This window comes from Canis aureus, chromosome 11 (genome assembly GCF_053574225.1).
Source record: "Canis aureus isolate CA01 chromosome 11, VMU_Caureus_v.1.0, whole genome shotgun sequence".
In the NCBI taxonomy this organism is placed as follows: domain Eukaryota; kingdom Metazoa; phylum Chordata; class Mammalia; order Carnivora; family Canidae; genus Canis; species Canis aureus.
The window spans coordinates 61,981,466-61,995,909 of NC_135621.1; the positions used below are offsets into that span (position 1 = coordinate 61,981,466).

General features: G+C 37.8%; 1 protein-coding gene across 15 annotated transcripts in view; it reads left to right on the forward strand.

Annotated features, from left to right (window-relative positions):
- LOC144324194 (uncharacterized) overlaps positions 1-14,444 on the forward strand; it is a 580,701-nt gene that overhangs the window by 282,168 nt on the left and 284,089 nt on the right. The window lies entirely within an intron of this gene.

A 14,444-nucleotide genomic window follows, 5' to 3' on the forward strand; every position in this document is an offset into this window, starting at 1 on the left:
ACAGAATTATGGGACTATCTCTTCTCTCCCATCTCAAAAATGTTTTTATTGGTCAGGCTAGGTGATTACTAGTGCTTTCAGGGTTATTATCAGAAGTGCTAATTGGTTAGTATACAACACAGCTTATTATAGTATTATAAGAGAAAAATGCTAAAAGTAATGTATTATTTTTATTTCCCTTCCCTCAGCCCCCAACAACTATTGAGAACCGTTTAACCTCTAAGTTATTAAGGAATTTTTTTTTCTTTAGAGATGACAATGCGTGATGATTTCTATGTCCTTAGGGCAAGGGTAAATCTTGGTGTGCAGCCTGAACCAAACAGATAAATATAATTATTATTTCTGTATATTTGATGATGAAAGGGTTTCAGGCTCCACAGACTGATCTTTCTGTCGCCAACTGCGTACTGCCGAAATTTTGATTAAAGGCTCACTGAAGTAGTTTATCAGTATTTGTTTGGTTTCAGGAAGTAAAATATGTGAGCTCAATATGAATGACAGACTACATCCAAAGAGAGCATTTGTTTCATCAGCCTGGGAAACTCAGAATCCTTGCTGTAGATAATGTATGAGGGAGATATTTTCCCTTCTCAGATTTGCATAGAGCTCAATAGTTCCCTGATTCTAGACGTATTATGTTCTGTGGTAGCTTTCCTCGCCTCCATCTTCCTCTTGCAAATGTGAACGTGCTAGAATACAGACATCATTTAAAAAAAATAATTTAAACCCTTCAAATTCCCCTGTCTGGAAAATGTTTATACAATTTGTAACAGAGAAGCCCAAAGTGCAGCTGAAGACAGCCAAAATATTTTGCTGACTTTTTGAAGGGATCATTTCTAGGCAGGGAGGAAAAAAATACTGATCTTGATAGAAGGGAAAGAAGGAGGGAAAAAGCAGGTTCTGATTTTTAAACTTTTGGGAAATAGTAAGAAAATATTTCAAGAAATTCCTTTAAAAAATACTAAAATGGGTGAGTAGGTGGAGATAGGCTATGAAATGCCCTTGAGTCTCTTGAGTCAAAGCAAACTCATGTTAGGTGCACTATAATTTTTTTGTATATACTTTTTTATTGGAGTTCGATATGCCAACATATAGCATAACACCCAGTGCTCATCTCATCAAGAAGGTGCACTATGATTAATCTGACGTTTTCTTGTGTGTCTGAGAGAAAGAAGAAAAGATTGAGAGAGAGAGATGGAAAAAGAGAGACGGGGAGAAGGAGAAAGAAAGAGAACACACACACACACACACACACACACACACATACACACACATACCCCTTGGTGAGGGGATAGGAAAACAATACAAACAAAACCATCATATGAACATTTCCAGAATTCACTTGATAATCGTAGAATGGTTATTTTATTCTTAGTGTATACTCTTCTATCCATAAATGGAAAACACTAGTAAATACAAATAAACTTTTGATAAATCTCAGCTATTTACATCTCTCTATGAAATATGGGATATTTATCCTAATCCAGCCTTTTAACATTAAGAATTTTGAATCTTTTCATTTTTTCATTATTCTCCTGAACCTGAGCCTTTATCACTCTGTATGAACACATCATGTACACGAGTGATTGCAAACAAACAAAACAAAACAGACATCAAAGGAGGATGCCTTGATTTCTTTCCATGGAGCAAAACTGAAGGAAGCAGAGATATTCACCATTTATTGTAACTTTGGTGTTTTTCCAAATTGCCTGCAATACATCAAGCTCTTTGTTCAGACCTTTTAAAATAACATAAAGAGACAACATGCAGAACATTTAGAGTGAAGGCTGACAGTGTCTTTTCAGTTGATGGGACTTGGAGTAAAAAATAGTAATAATGATATAATAATAATAATAATAATAATAATAATCAACTTACACAATGTGAATTAGAAAGAAAATACCTGTTCTCTACCTTTTAGATTTTGGGGTTTCTCTACACTTGTAATATAATCTTTATATTTTGAAATGGTGGCTTATGCCCTCTTTTTTTTCCTTTTATTTTCCCTCTTTTTCTCTCTTTTTTAAACACTAAAGTCCCTTCTATGTGTGGGATAAGTACACAGTGAGGCATATGATAGGCACTACAGTAATTTTGAAAATGTGTATTATTTGGCAAAATAGTCTATAATGATTTGAGCCCATTGTGTACATCTGTATTTGGACACTTCTTTAAAAGTGAATTTTTGATCTGATAGACCGTAATAACTTCTTCCACAGCAAATCCCTCTCAGATGCTGAATTATTGGGCCTCCACTGCAGTTATGGTTTATTGGGTAAATAATAGTCTGACTGTACCAAGGCAAAAGATATGGATGGCCTGATGTGCATGTTAGCTGCCTACAAATCTTGCCATACTTTCATTGAAAACAATTACCAGAGTATACAGGCCAATGGGAGGGTTAGAGATTCCTTTTGCATAATTATAATGGTTTGCCCGCTACCCTTTCCAAGGCCTTTTGTTCTGCATTTTTCATTGGAATATGACAGAAGTCTGAGAGGTCAGTGTTGGGAGCTTGTAGCCAACAAGAAAGCTGAATCTTAGTGTGTTAAGTGACTCATCCAGATCCTTAGAACTCTAGATGGAGAATGTGGCCATGAAGGTGGGTCTCCCTCTGTCTGCTGGGCAGCTGCCTTGTTCTCCACAGACTCTGTGGCAGGTGTAAAGTGATGAGGTTAGGTTTAGCATTTATCTTGAAGAAAAAGGGGGCTACTATGATGTTTAAATGTCAGCTGTATTCAAGTTTGATTACATTTGAGACCAGAAAAGAGAAAAACATTTTAAAGCATTAACAGGGAAAGAGTGATAGTGTTGAAAAAAAAGAATTAGTAATTTTATTTAAGAGCTGCAGTTCTGAGTTTGGAAATGTGGGTGGCAGGGGTGTTCATTGCAACCACAGGTATAGAATTAGGTGCTGCTTCAGCAGTGTTACCAGGAGTGTTTTTCAGCAAATGGCTATGATTGTATTTCTTAAAATAAGTTTCTCAAAAGATAAAATAAATTTTCAGAATTGAGTTTGTTCTAGGGACTTAAACTCAGGATTTTCAGTATGTGCTAGGTCACTTACATTCTATCTAGCATTTTTAAGAGTTAATAAATTAAGAATTTTCAAAATTCTCCCTAACTAAAGACATAAAATATTCAACCTGTTTGTCTTTTATTTTGCCTATTTCTTCTTGCTAACAAGATTACATCTCCAATATTTTTTATGCAGTTGGAAGTTAAATATTTATTGATATGCTTCTGTATGCCAGACACTCAGTTTGGCATTGCTGGGTCTAATAATCTGAGTAAGATTAACCTGTATTAGTTTTTTAAATTCATCAGCTTGAATCAATACTCATTATTTAATAGGTCAGAAGTTTAGCAAAAAAATGACTGGGTTCTCTACTCAGAGTTTCACCAGGATAAAATCAAGGTATCATTTGGGCTATTTTTATCTGGAGGTCCTGGGAAGAATCTACTTCTGAGGTCATTCCTGGTGGAATTCAGTTCTTTGTGGTTGTACAACTGAGATTCCCATTTTTTAGATGGCTTTCTTGGTGGAGGCTGCTCACAACTCCTAGAAACTGCCATCATTCCTTGTCTTGTGGCCCCTTCTCTCTTCAAATATGCAGTGAGAACCTCTCATGCCTCAAATCCCCTATGTGCTTTGATTCTCTGATCTTTCTTTCTTTCTTTCTTTCTTTCTTTCTTTCTTTCTTTCTTCTTTCTTTTCTTCCTTTCCTTTCCTTTCCTTTCCTCTTTTCTTTTCTTTTCTTTCTTTTCTTTCTCTCCTTTTTTTTCTTTCTTTATTTGAGAGAGAGGGGGTTGGGGAGGGGCAGAGGGAAAGGGAGAGAGAATCTCAAGATTTCTTTCTTTCTTTCTTAAAAATTTTATTTATTTATTCATGAAAGACAGAGAGAGGGAGACAGCGACAGAGGGAGAAGCAGGCTCCCCTCAGAACAGGGAATCCGATGTGGGACTCAGTCTCAGGACCCTGGGATCATGACCTGAGCTGAAGGCAAATGCTTAACTGACTGAGCCACCCAGGCACCCCTGACTTGTCTTTCTGATGGAGAAAATTTTCTGTATTTAAAGGCTTATGTGATTAGGTCAGGCTCACACTGACAATCTTTATATCATCTTAATGTCAACTGATTTGGGACCTTAATTCAGTTTGTAAAATCTTTTCACAGCAGTAGTTAGATTAATGCTTGACTGAGTAACTCAGAGAAGGTGTTTGTACACCAGAGACTGGGAATCTTGGGGGTCTATTTTGTAATTTGCTTACCACACCTGCCATAAGGGAGATTAAAAGTCCTTTAAGATGGATAAAGCAAAGATATGTAGAGATAGATGCAGGATGAACTATAAGAGCCACAGGAGAGGGATAAACCAGATGTTATAGGGGCTTTAAAAAAGGAGAAACCGGTTTTACATAGGAAAATCTAGAGGGGTTTCATGAAAAGGAACTTGAAGTGTGGGCAGTATTTTTATTCCTTGAGTTTAGGAAAAGATGCTCCAGGCAGAGATAACCACACAAACACAATGACACAGGTATGGGAAAGTGAAGCATGTTGGGGGAAATGGTTAGCAGCACTATATAGAGATAGTTGAAATGGATTTGGAATGGTGAGAAATGGAACTACAGAGGTAATTTCAATTTGGGAAGAACTTTGAATATCAGGCAGATTAGTTTGCCTCTAAATTGGTGGGAATGTACCATAACTGAAAGTCATTGAATGTGGGAAAGATGTGATTGGAACTCTGCTTTAGAAATATTGATAGTCCAATAGGGAGAGGTAGGGTTTGGGAGGTGGGCATCCAAAGAGACTCTCTATCATACCTTGGAAGGTAATGAGGACCTCAACTCTGCTAGGGAAAGTAAGAATGAAAGGAGGGTAAAGGATGAATGTGGTGATGGACCCTGTAAACTAGAAAACGGATTACAAATATGGAGGGAAAGAAAGGGAAAGCTGACACCACTTTGAGCCCTCATAAGCAAAGGCAGACACATCAGAATGATTTGCTTTGGAAAGAAAATGCAAAGAGATAGGTTGTACATAGCATGATTCAGATAGAATCAATGAAACCCCCAAGAATGAGGCAACCAAAGCCATACTGGACAAGGGACCAGTGAAGTAGAACTAACTGGGCTTTATCTAAGGTTACCATGAATAGGCCAAATGTGGAATTAAAATAAATCCAGTCATGGAAGCTGAAGTATGCTGAACACCTGGTAGTGGAGATCCTGGGATCTCAAATAATCATTTTAGAGAATTCAGTGGCCATAGACATGGGGTATATGGTCTAGTCCCCAAGTGGAAGGGGTTAGCAAAACATAGTTAAGATATTAGGGACCTATTCACCTCTTGGAAAACTGATGCACTATTCAGAAACTATTCATACAGATTGTGTGATCACGTAGGTGACATGAGTTAGGGGAGGGCTTAATGGTTGGCAACCCACAGCTTCCAAGGGCTTGGTAGACACACTGGGAATAGAGCTAATATCAGTTCAATGGGCTAGATTGTGTCAATATAGTGAAATATATTAGCCATCTTAGAAATGAATGGCGCAGTCTAGAAGGTGAGATGTTACTATCATATTTAGACTTGAAGGGGAATAGACAAGGCTAAGACTACTGTTTATTTTATTTTATTTTTAGGTTTTATTTATTTATTCATGAGAGACACACAGAGAGAAGCAGAGACGTAGGAAGAAGGAGCAGCAGGCTCCATGCAGGTAGCCCAATGTGGGACTCGATCCTGGAACCGTGGGATCATGCCCTGAGCCAAAGGCAGACACTCAACCACTGAGCCACCCAGGCGTCCCAAGACTACTATTTATTATTCTGACTTTTAGAGGATAGTCACTCCAGACTTTCTGGCAGGCAGGTGGAAATGTGGTCTGTCCCTTGGATAAGTGATAGTAATTCTATGTTCCACAGAATTTTGGTGGAGAGCAGCAGTGACATTTTAGATATATGGAAAAAGGGGTAAGGAAATTATTAAATACTCTTCAATAAATTTTTAGTGGAAGGAGATTGTTCATGAAAAGGATCGTTTGCTTATTTTAAGAATCTGGTAGTTCTATGTTTGTTTATGGATGGAGGAGAAGGAACCAGTAGAAGTACTGATGATGAGGATTGAGGAGCAATCAGATGGTGTGAGATCCAGGAAGAAAGAGGCAAATGTATGGGATAGGCAGTCATAGTAAAGTTAGTGGGATCCTCTTTTTCTGGCAGGAGGAAAAGCTTAGGTTCTTTATAAAAAAATGTAGAATACATCCTCCTCAAAACAGTGATGTTACCCATCTAAAAATAATATCATCTTCATAAAACCTATTTTTGAAAATACTTACATGAAAGATCTGCTTTTATTCTCTCATATTTATTCTTCCTATTAGGATTTAAGTTTCCAAACTTTTCCTTAAAGTTTTCCATTGACAAGCCCTTTACTTTCAGGAGGCTGGATAATGAGGGTAGGAGTGTCCTTGAATTCCTGCTTGTACCTTCTTGACTGCTGCATGGAATAGAGTAAGACAGAGGGCCCTGACACCAAGCCAAGTAGATCAGAATCCTGAATAGTGAGTGTTGATCAAGAGGGTGAAGATAAGGTGCTAGATGGAAGATGAAGTAGAAGGTCAGGAGACCACAGGAGACTACAAAGCTGGAGAATGGAGTGAGTGGAAAGGAGAGAATAAATCTGGGAGTGAAGCATCTGAGTAAAGCTACAGAAGTGAAATCGGCATGGCTGAAATGCTGGATTAGTTTAAAACAATCGTGCAAATGAGGACTTAATCATAGAATGAAACCACCCCCCACCCCCCACCCCCACTGAGCAGGACATCAAAGATATTCCTGCTATGCTGCAAAAAGCATCAAAGTAGCAGCAGGCTCTTAGAACGTTCTAAGAGCAGGGCCTTTCATGCCTCTTTTTCTTTGAGCGTCTTTGCCTATTCAACCAAAAAATACCACTTTTACCTAACTTTTTCACATAGCTTTATTTTTGCTTGAAATAGCCTCTTGATACCATCTTCCAAAACTCTCCCTTTAGGCCACAAGTTTCTTTTTTCTTTTCTTTCTTTTTTTTTTTTTTGGCCACAAGTTTCTGAAATCCCACCTCTTTTCAAATGAAAACTGTACTGGCACAATTGTAGAACTTCCTCTGGCTTGCTCCTCCAATCTAAACAAGAGACCGTGGCATCTCTTCCATCCTGCATCCTCCAACAGGCATAGTACCTTTTCTTGTACCTGATACTGAAAGAGCTTTTCTGAATATAACTTTTAAAAATATGTTTTCAGTTTTCCGTATCCTCATCAAATGTGTAACTGCTTGGAGCACATTTAAATCTCTGAATCTCGGATTACAGTACAATGTAGTATTTTATTTAACATACATTTCTTGAGTGTTCACTGTCTTCCCAGGATGGTGATGGTGGTGGTGGTGATGTGTGTAGTGGATGGAGATCCAGGTAGAGGAAATAATGGTTACCAAAACAGAGGCATGTCTGGTGGAATTGCAGTGGATGCAGCACAAGATGTAAGGATGCATGAAACCATGGTCATGTGGGCAATTAATCTAGCAGTGTCTTTTGAAAAGAAGTGAAGATGTTGTTTGAGGTATCTGGAGTGGATTCCAAAGGCAGTGGGGAAAGCGCAAGTCTCCAAGCAGGGGAGGAAAATGACTGTGATCTCTGTAAAGACAGGGTTTGATATTTTCCCCCAGCAGTTTCCCACAGTCTCTAACACCCTGGAGCTAATCAGTAAACATTTTTGCTGAATTAAATTATGTTTCATCCATGTGACATGAATGTAATGCAGGGGCAATATTGTGACTACACTGCAGTGGGGAGAGGCTGGAGTCTGGAAGAATCATTAGGCCACTGCATGTATTCAGGTAAGAGATAGTAGCGATCATAGTATTATGGGTGATTTTTATTTTTGTCTTTTTGAATTTCTGATTATCTTGCAGATTTCTTAAAATGAACATGAGTTATATTTATCATTTTAAAAGCCTCTTAGTCCTTATTATGAAAGGAAATGGAAATGACAGACTTAGAAGCCTTTGGAGTGCTCATGGAGCAAAGAGGACAGAGTTGAGAGACATTTTGAAAATACTAGACATGGATGAAGAAATGACCTCCTGCCACCACATGTGCACATTTCATATTCCTTAAATTTATTGAGAGCTTTTTATTGCTGAGCTCTTTTTAAGGCTCTAAGTTAACCTCAGACCTCTGTGAGTTTAGGGACTGAGGTGGTCTCCCTTACCAACTTTGGGAAATTGAGGTCCTCATGTGGAGAAATGAAGTTCATAGGAAATACCTCAATCAGGCTAGAAGAAGACCAGCGTCTTTGACCTCATTCTTTCAGGCCAGCCATTTTATGGGAGGCAGTGGTGCCAGAGCTTTGCTCTGTACACTCTTCAGGGGTAGTAGAAGACCGCCTACCGCTGGCAGCAGTTTGAGAGCTAGGCAAGAGCAATCCTGAGCTGAATTTTATACATTAGACTGTCTAGTTACTTGTTATTCTCTGTGTTTATTTCCTAGGTCTATTATCCTATTTTGGTGGAATCTTGTTTCCATTTTGTTTGAGCTGGGCTTTAGAGAATTGAAGAAAAGTTGTGTTCCCATGCAGTGGGGGCCCCCCCTGTGTGATCTTGGCATTAGTAATTAGCATGAGTTCCCAAAGGGAAGGTAAATCTCAGGGTATAGGTGGGAGACTGTCAGTTCCAGGCATCTCTCCCTAGTGGTGATTCTCTCCCTAATTGTGAAGGACTAGGGTCTGATCCTTTTAAAGATATCTGCATACAACTTGATGCCTGTTTTAAGTATGAGGGTAAAACTAGAGAAGAGAGAGGGTTTGAGTATGACTTGATGTTTCAGTTTGCCAAATTAGGTAACAGTGTCATGGACAGATGAAGCACTGATGAAGACAGGTTTTATGAAGAATGATTGTACTTGACATGCTGAGGTCAGGAGCTAGAGCTCAAAAAGTCATATCCAAACAGCAGATGATAATACCAGTTATACTACCTCATAGCATTGCCATAAGAACAAAATCAATCACCACAAGGCTGTGGATTGATTCTGGAAGTAGCATGAGATAATACATGCCAAAGTACCATAATATATGTTACTAATATTCAAAATAATAACCAGTAGCTCGGTGTGTTCTCCCATCTGTCACCTTCACATTCCTGTGGTATATTACTATGTTTTCTGTTCTTAGAAGCACTTTTAATTTTATTATTGTCAGACTTAGAGCAAAGACTTATTTGGAGAACTGCTTTGTCCTTGAGTAAGGAAGGTTTTAGTTTTCCTGGGAAAGTTGCATTTAGGATATAATGATTAAAGCTTAAATATAGCCTGATCTCAATCTGACTATATGGTTTAATGTTTTAAAAAATCATTGTTCCTCAGAAACTGCTAATTTTTGGTTTCATTCAGCCAGGACTGAGAAAGATACTCACATTTGGAATTGGAGGAAGCAAATAATTTCCTTTTAAACACCACAAAAATCCCTGAATATTACTAATACTATAAGGCTTTTTTCCTACTCAATTTATCTGGAGAAACCCTGATTTGCATATGTTTGCATCTATTTGCATGTGAAATTCAAGTGACTCCCAACTCCAAGTATATAAGTTGAAACAAATTAACTCTTTGTATTAACCTGCTGTGATTCTTGTCTAACACTATGTGGTAAATTTATAAATTTAAGTGCCTTTTTAATGGGAGAAGAATTTAGGAAGTGTCGAGGTGGCATTCAGGGTTCCATCTTGGCTTCAGCAGGGAGGATGGGAAGTCACAAGAAGCCTGGGAGAGTCAGTATGAGCAAGTATGTCGCCAAGTGTGGGCTTCCAGAACATCCTTTTTTGAGCAGGGGAGATCCCGAGGAAGGTTTTGAGAGACTTCCATCTATAAACAGGGACTTACAGCTAGTAGAAGCAAAGCTTACCTTTGATCCCCTGCACTTCCCCACTACTGCTATCCTCCTAGCACACCCCTGCCTTCCTTCCAAGGGTCTTCTGGGTCTGTCTTAATTTTATGCAAATATGTATTATAAGGGGATTGTATATTTTCATGTTACACTTCACTAGATATGTTTTAGAAACAAAAAAATCTCCCTAAATACCTCTCTCCATTATGTATATACATATACATATGCATATACATATACAGTATATCCATTCAGCCTTAAGAAATAAAATACTAGAGGAGATTTTTTGCTCCTGGAAAACCAGTAATTATATATTTATATTTATATTTATATTTATATTTATATTTATATTTATATTTATATATCCATCCGCCACCCCCGGAGGAGTAGGTGGTCTTTAAAGCCATACAATTAAACATTAAAGGCAGCTGCTGCTTTGCCTTCTTTTTGGGCCAATTTCTAAGACTTCATTACCCAATCAGGCCATTCACCACATGTGGTCATTGGGTACATGAAATGTAGCTGAACTAAGGTATGCTGTAGGTGTAAAATATACATCGATTTTGAAGGCTTCCCATGAGGGAAAAAAATGCAAAGCTTTTCATTCATAATTTTAAAAAAATACTGACTCGATGTTGAAATGATGTTTTGGATATATTGGGTTAAGTAAAATATATTATTAAAATTAATTCTCTGTTTCTTCATGTTTGTAAAATGTAGCTGGTGGAAAAATTTAAATGACACATGTGGCTCATATTTATGGCTCACACACTATTTCTTTTGTTGGGCTGTGCTGCTCCAAGAGAATCTTTTCACTTTTAATCCTAAAGGAAAACCTGTAACAAAAGCTGAGTCAGGACTGGGCTGTGGTTGGGAGCGCTTGCTACCCATTACTGATGCTCTCGATTATTACTGTTTGTGATTTGAATATCAAATGTTTTAAAATCATTCTAATGTGAGTCTTGTTTGCCTTACCTTTCTTTCTATCCTGACCATGTTTCTACTCTGATTTGATGCAGAAATAGAAAGCCAGGGTCCTCAGCTTCAGTCCCATATAAATGGATTTTAGTTGAAACCCAGCTTCTTCTGATGACTAGTAAGAACTAATTAGGTTTTGTCATTTATTCACTTGGAATTTTGTCTCATTGAAACCTTGCTACTCTGTTTAACCTTCTTCTAGTTGGCAAATATCTGCTGCCATGTTAGGTTATGCTTTTTTTGCTTAAAGTAACTCTTAAATAATCTAGCATAGCAGATACAGAAGAATGGGTGGGGAGAAAAAGTTTTCACTTTTTTTTTTTTAATACAAGAACTGATTTTATTATATTACCAGGGAAATAAGTTAGATTGCTCTGGCAGTCTCAATAAATCACACATGAAGTCGTCTTTTTTTTTCCTAAATTAAATTTTTATTTAAATAAAAGTGTTATGTTTGTATTTGAGCTGACAGCTAAATCTGATAATTAGAGTGCATGAAGTTGGCTTTGATTGGCATTGTAATTGGATTGTCATTGGGCTGAGAACCTATTATCTTTGGATCATGCCCCATGAAATCTGTTGAAGAAACTTTGCTGCCAGTCATTAGAGCCACCATCTTGGCTTACAAATTAGGTTTGAAAGGCTTCTTACCACTGGGAATGTAATTTAAACCACTGCAATTGCACTCCCATTAATTAAAATTATATTAAAATTATGGTTCATTTTCTAAATATTTTTTTTGTATTTTATTAGACATACTTATTACTAAATGCTTAACAAATTACATAGCAGTGCTTAGTAAAATTATGTTTCAGAGATAATCCATCTCTTCAGCACATGCTATTCAGTATCAGTAGAATTAGTCAATGTTAATCATTAAAAGATATACTATTTGTGTTTTTCATTACGGCTTTCACAAGGAAACATTCCCATTATTTCAACATAAAATGCAGGACCAGCAATGTCTACTGTAAATTAAGATCAGTCCTGCCGATAATGAAATATGCAGCTTTGCTATAAGGAGATGTCATCTGTTATGGTCCCAGTTCTTCCTGCCTTAATTTTTTTTTTCTTTTCTAAAACAATAGAAGCCTGTAAAAGAGAGAGGACTTTTTTTTTTTTCTTTTTCTTTTTTGGATAGAAGATTAAGGGGGGGGGGGAAGCACACACATGCCAAAATCTATGCTGCTCTTTATTCCTATTATTGTCTGCTAAAAGCAGATCAGAGCTGATTAAGACAGAAAAGGAGCTTGTGAGGACTGAGAATAAGAATGAGGCAGGAGTTGGGGGGTAGGCTAGTCTGTCCTGGCTGGTGGGGATGGGGATGTGTGTACCAAGGCCCACAATGCATCCTTCTTTTGCCCTGGCCCTTCTCTCTGGCCACAGAACCCCAGATCCCCATGGGCAGATGCCATTATCAAGTAAGAGGATGTGAAGAACTCAGAGGCATACTTTCTGATACACAGAACAAGGCAGAGATTCTTATGTTAATTTCTCTTGTTATTTCTTTCCTTTTCCTTTTTGTGATTGATTTTGTGATTGTGCAGGAATATCTCCTTATCACTCAACTTCTTACCTGCAGATATCTTGGAGGTGATAGTTTCATAACCTGAATAAAAACAAACAAAAACTTTGATACGATTAAAAAAATATAAAACAAAGTTTTCGAATTTGTACTGATTTTTTTTTTTAAATTGTATTAAATATCTATACCCTCCCCTGCCTTCTGAGGATTCTGTTTCAGGTACATTTTTACATGGCATGGTACCTATTTCCACTGTTGTCTCTGTCTCTAGCTTCAGTGTTTTGCTCAGCATATGACACATAATAGATGTTCAGTAAATATTAAATTGAAATGAATTAGAACTCTATTATTTCTAGAGATAATAGGGGTATTTAGAGCTCAATCCCAGATAGACTAAAGTACTTCACATGTGGGTGACAAGGCATAGTTAATAAGGTACTTTTATGACCTACTTTATTTACTCTACCATATAGTGTTTTAGGATGAATACTACTACTGGTTTTCCCAACCCCCTTTTCTTAATAGATGAAGACACTGGGACTCAGAGAATTGAGAGTTTAAGGCCACATGGTTACTGAATAAATAGCAAAGGTGGGAGTAGACCACAGAATTTCTGTCTCCAAGCTCAGGGCCCTTTCTTTCTCCCATTCTACCTTCTGTAAAAAAGGACTTTGTCCCAAATAAGGGAGAATGTGGGGAGGCAGTTTTCATTTCCACTCATACTCACTGGTGGGAGAAGAAATTGTAAGACAATCAGCAATATGGATAAAAATCCTGAGGAATGTGGGTCCTGGGGCCTTTGATTCCGTTTCTAGGAATAGGTTCTAAGGAAGTAATCACATGATGATGAGTTATTTAATTATAGCCAACTTCTACTGGCTGCTTAAGATGAGCCAGGCACCATGCTTATGTTCTTTACATATATCTTTTTGCTTAAGACTCAGAACAGTCTGACAAGGTATGTTCTTACAATTACTTTCCCCTGAAACAGATGGTGAAACAAGGCACGGGAGGATTTTATGAAATATGTCCAAGTGTCCATGTTGCATGGCTATTTAGGATTTGGACCCACATATGAACTTAGAGCTCTTCCTCTCCGCTGATCTGTGATCTGCTCATTGCTCAGTCATTGCAGTGATGTTAAAGCAGGGAAGCTCAGAAGCAATATAAAAGCTTAGCAATAGAGAATACATTCAGGGAAAAAAATCCTACAGACTCTACAGATGATGCTTTAGATGTATATAATGGATATTGAAAGATGATTACAATACAATTGAAATCTATAAAATACTATTATCACACTTTGTAAGCATATGTCCGTGGAAAAATACCTAGAGGGATTATAGCTTATTTTTTTCTTGTTCTTCATCTGTATTTTCTATTTTTTATTACAATGAACATGCCTAATTGTGTACTGTTTTTAGCTAAAGTATATAATTGGGGAGTAGTTTAGAACTTTTGAAGCATTCAAGTAGCATCAACAAATTTTCAAGAGGTATGTCCCAAACAAAGAATGAGTTTCCCGGGGATCTCTGAGTGGCTCAGTGGTTTAGCACCTGCCATCGGCCCAGGGTGTGATCCTGGAGACCCGGGATCGAGTCCCACGTCAGGCTCCCTGCATGGAGTCTGCTTCCCCCTCTGCTTGTGTCTGCCTCTCTCTGTGTCTCTCATGAATAAATAAATTTTTTTAAAAAATCTTGAAAAAAAAAAGAATGAGTTTCCCTTCAAAAGGATTGTTTTTTTGTTTTTTTGTTTTTTTTCCTATTCCTCCTGAATAGGACCCTCCTGGTTTCCTACTCACTGTCCCTACATTGGGTCTTTGGGCTCAACAGGATGTCAGGAAAGAGTAGGCGCATCATGGGACCAGACTTGGAATGTTTACTGCTGCTCATGTGGTAGAACTGTATGGGAGTTACCCCTCCTCCTTTTTTGGGGAGGGGGCATGGCTTTAGGAAAGGAAACATGACTGCCAGATGCTGGGTAGCTTTGCACAACATTGAGTTTGTACGGCTT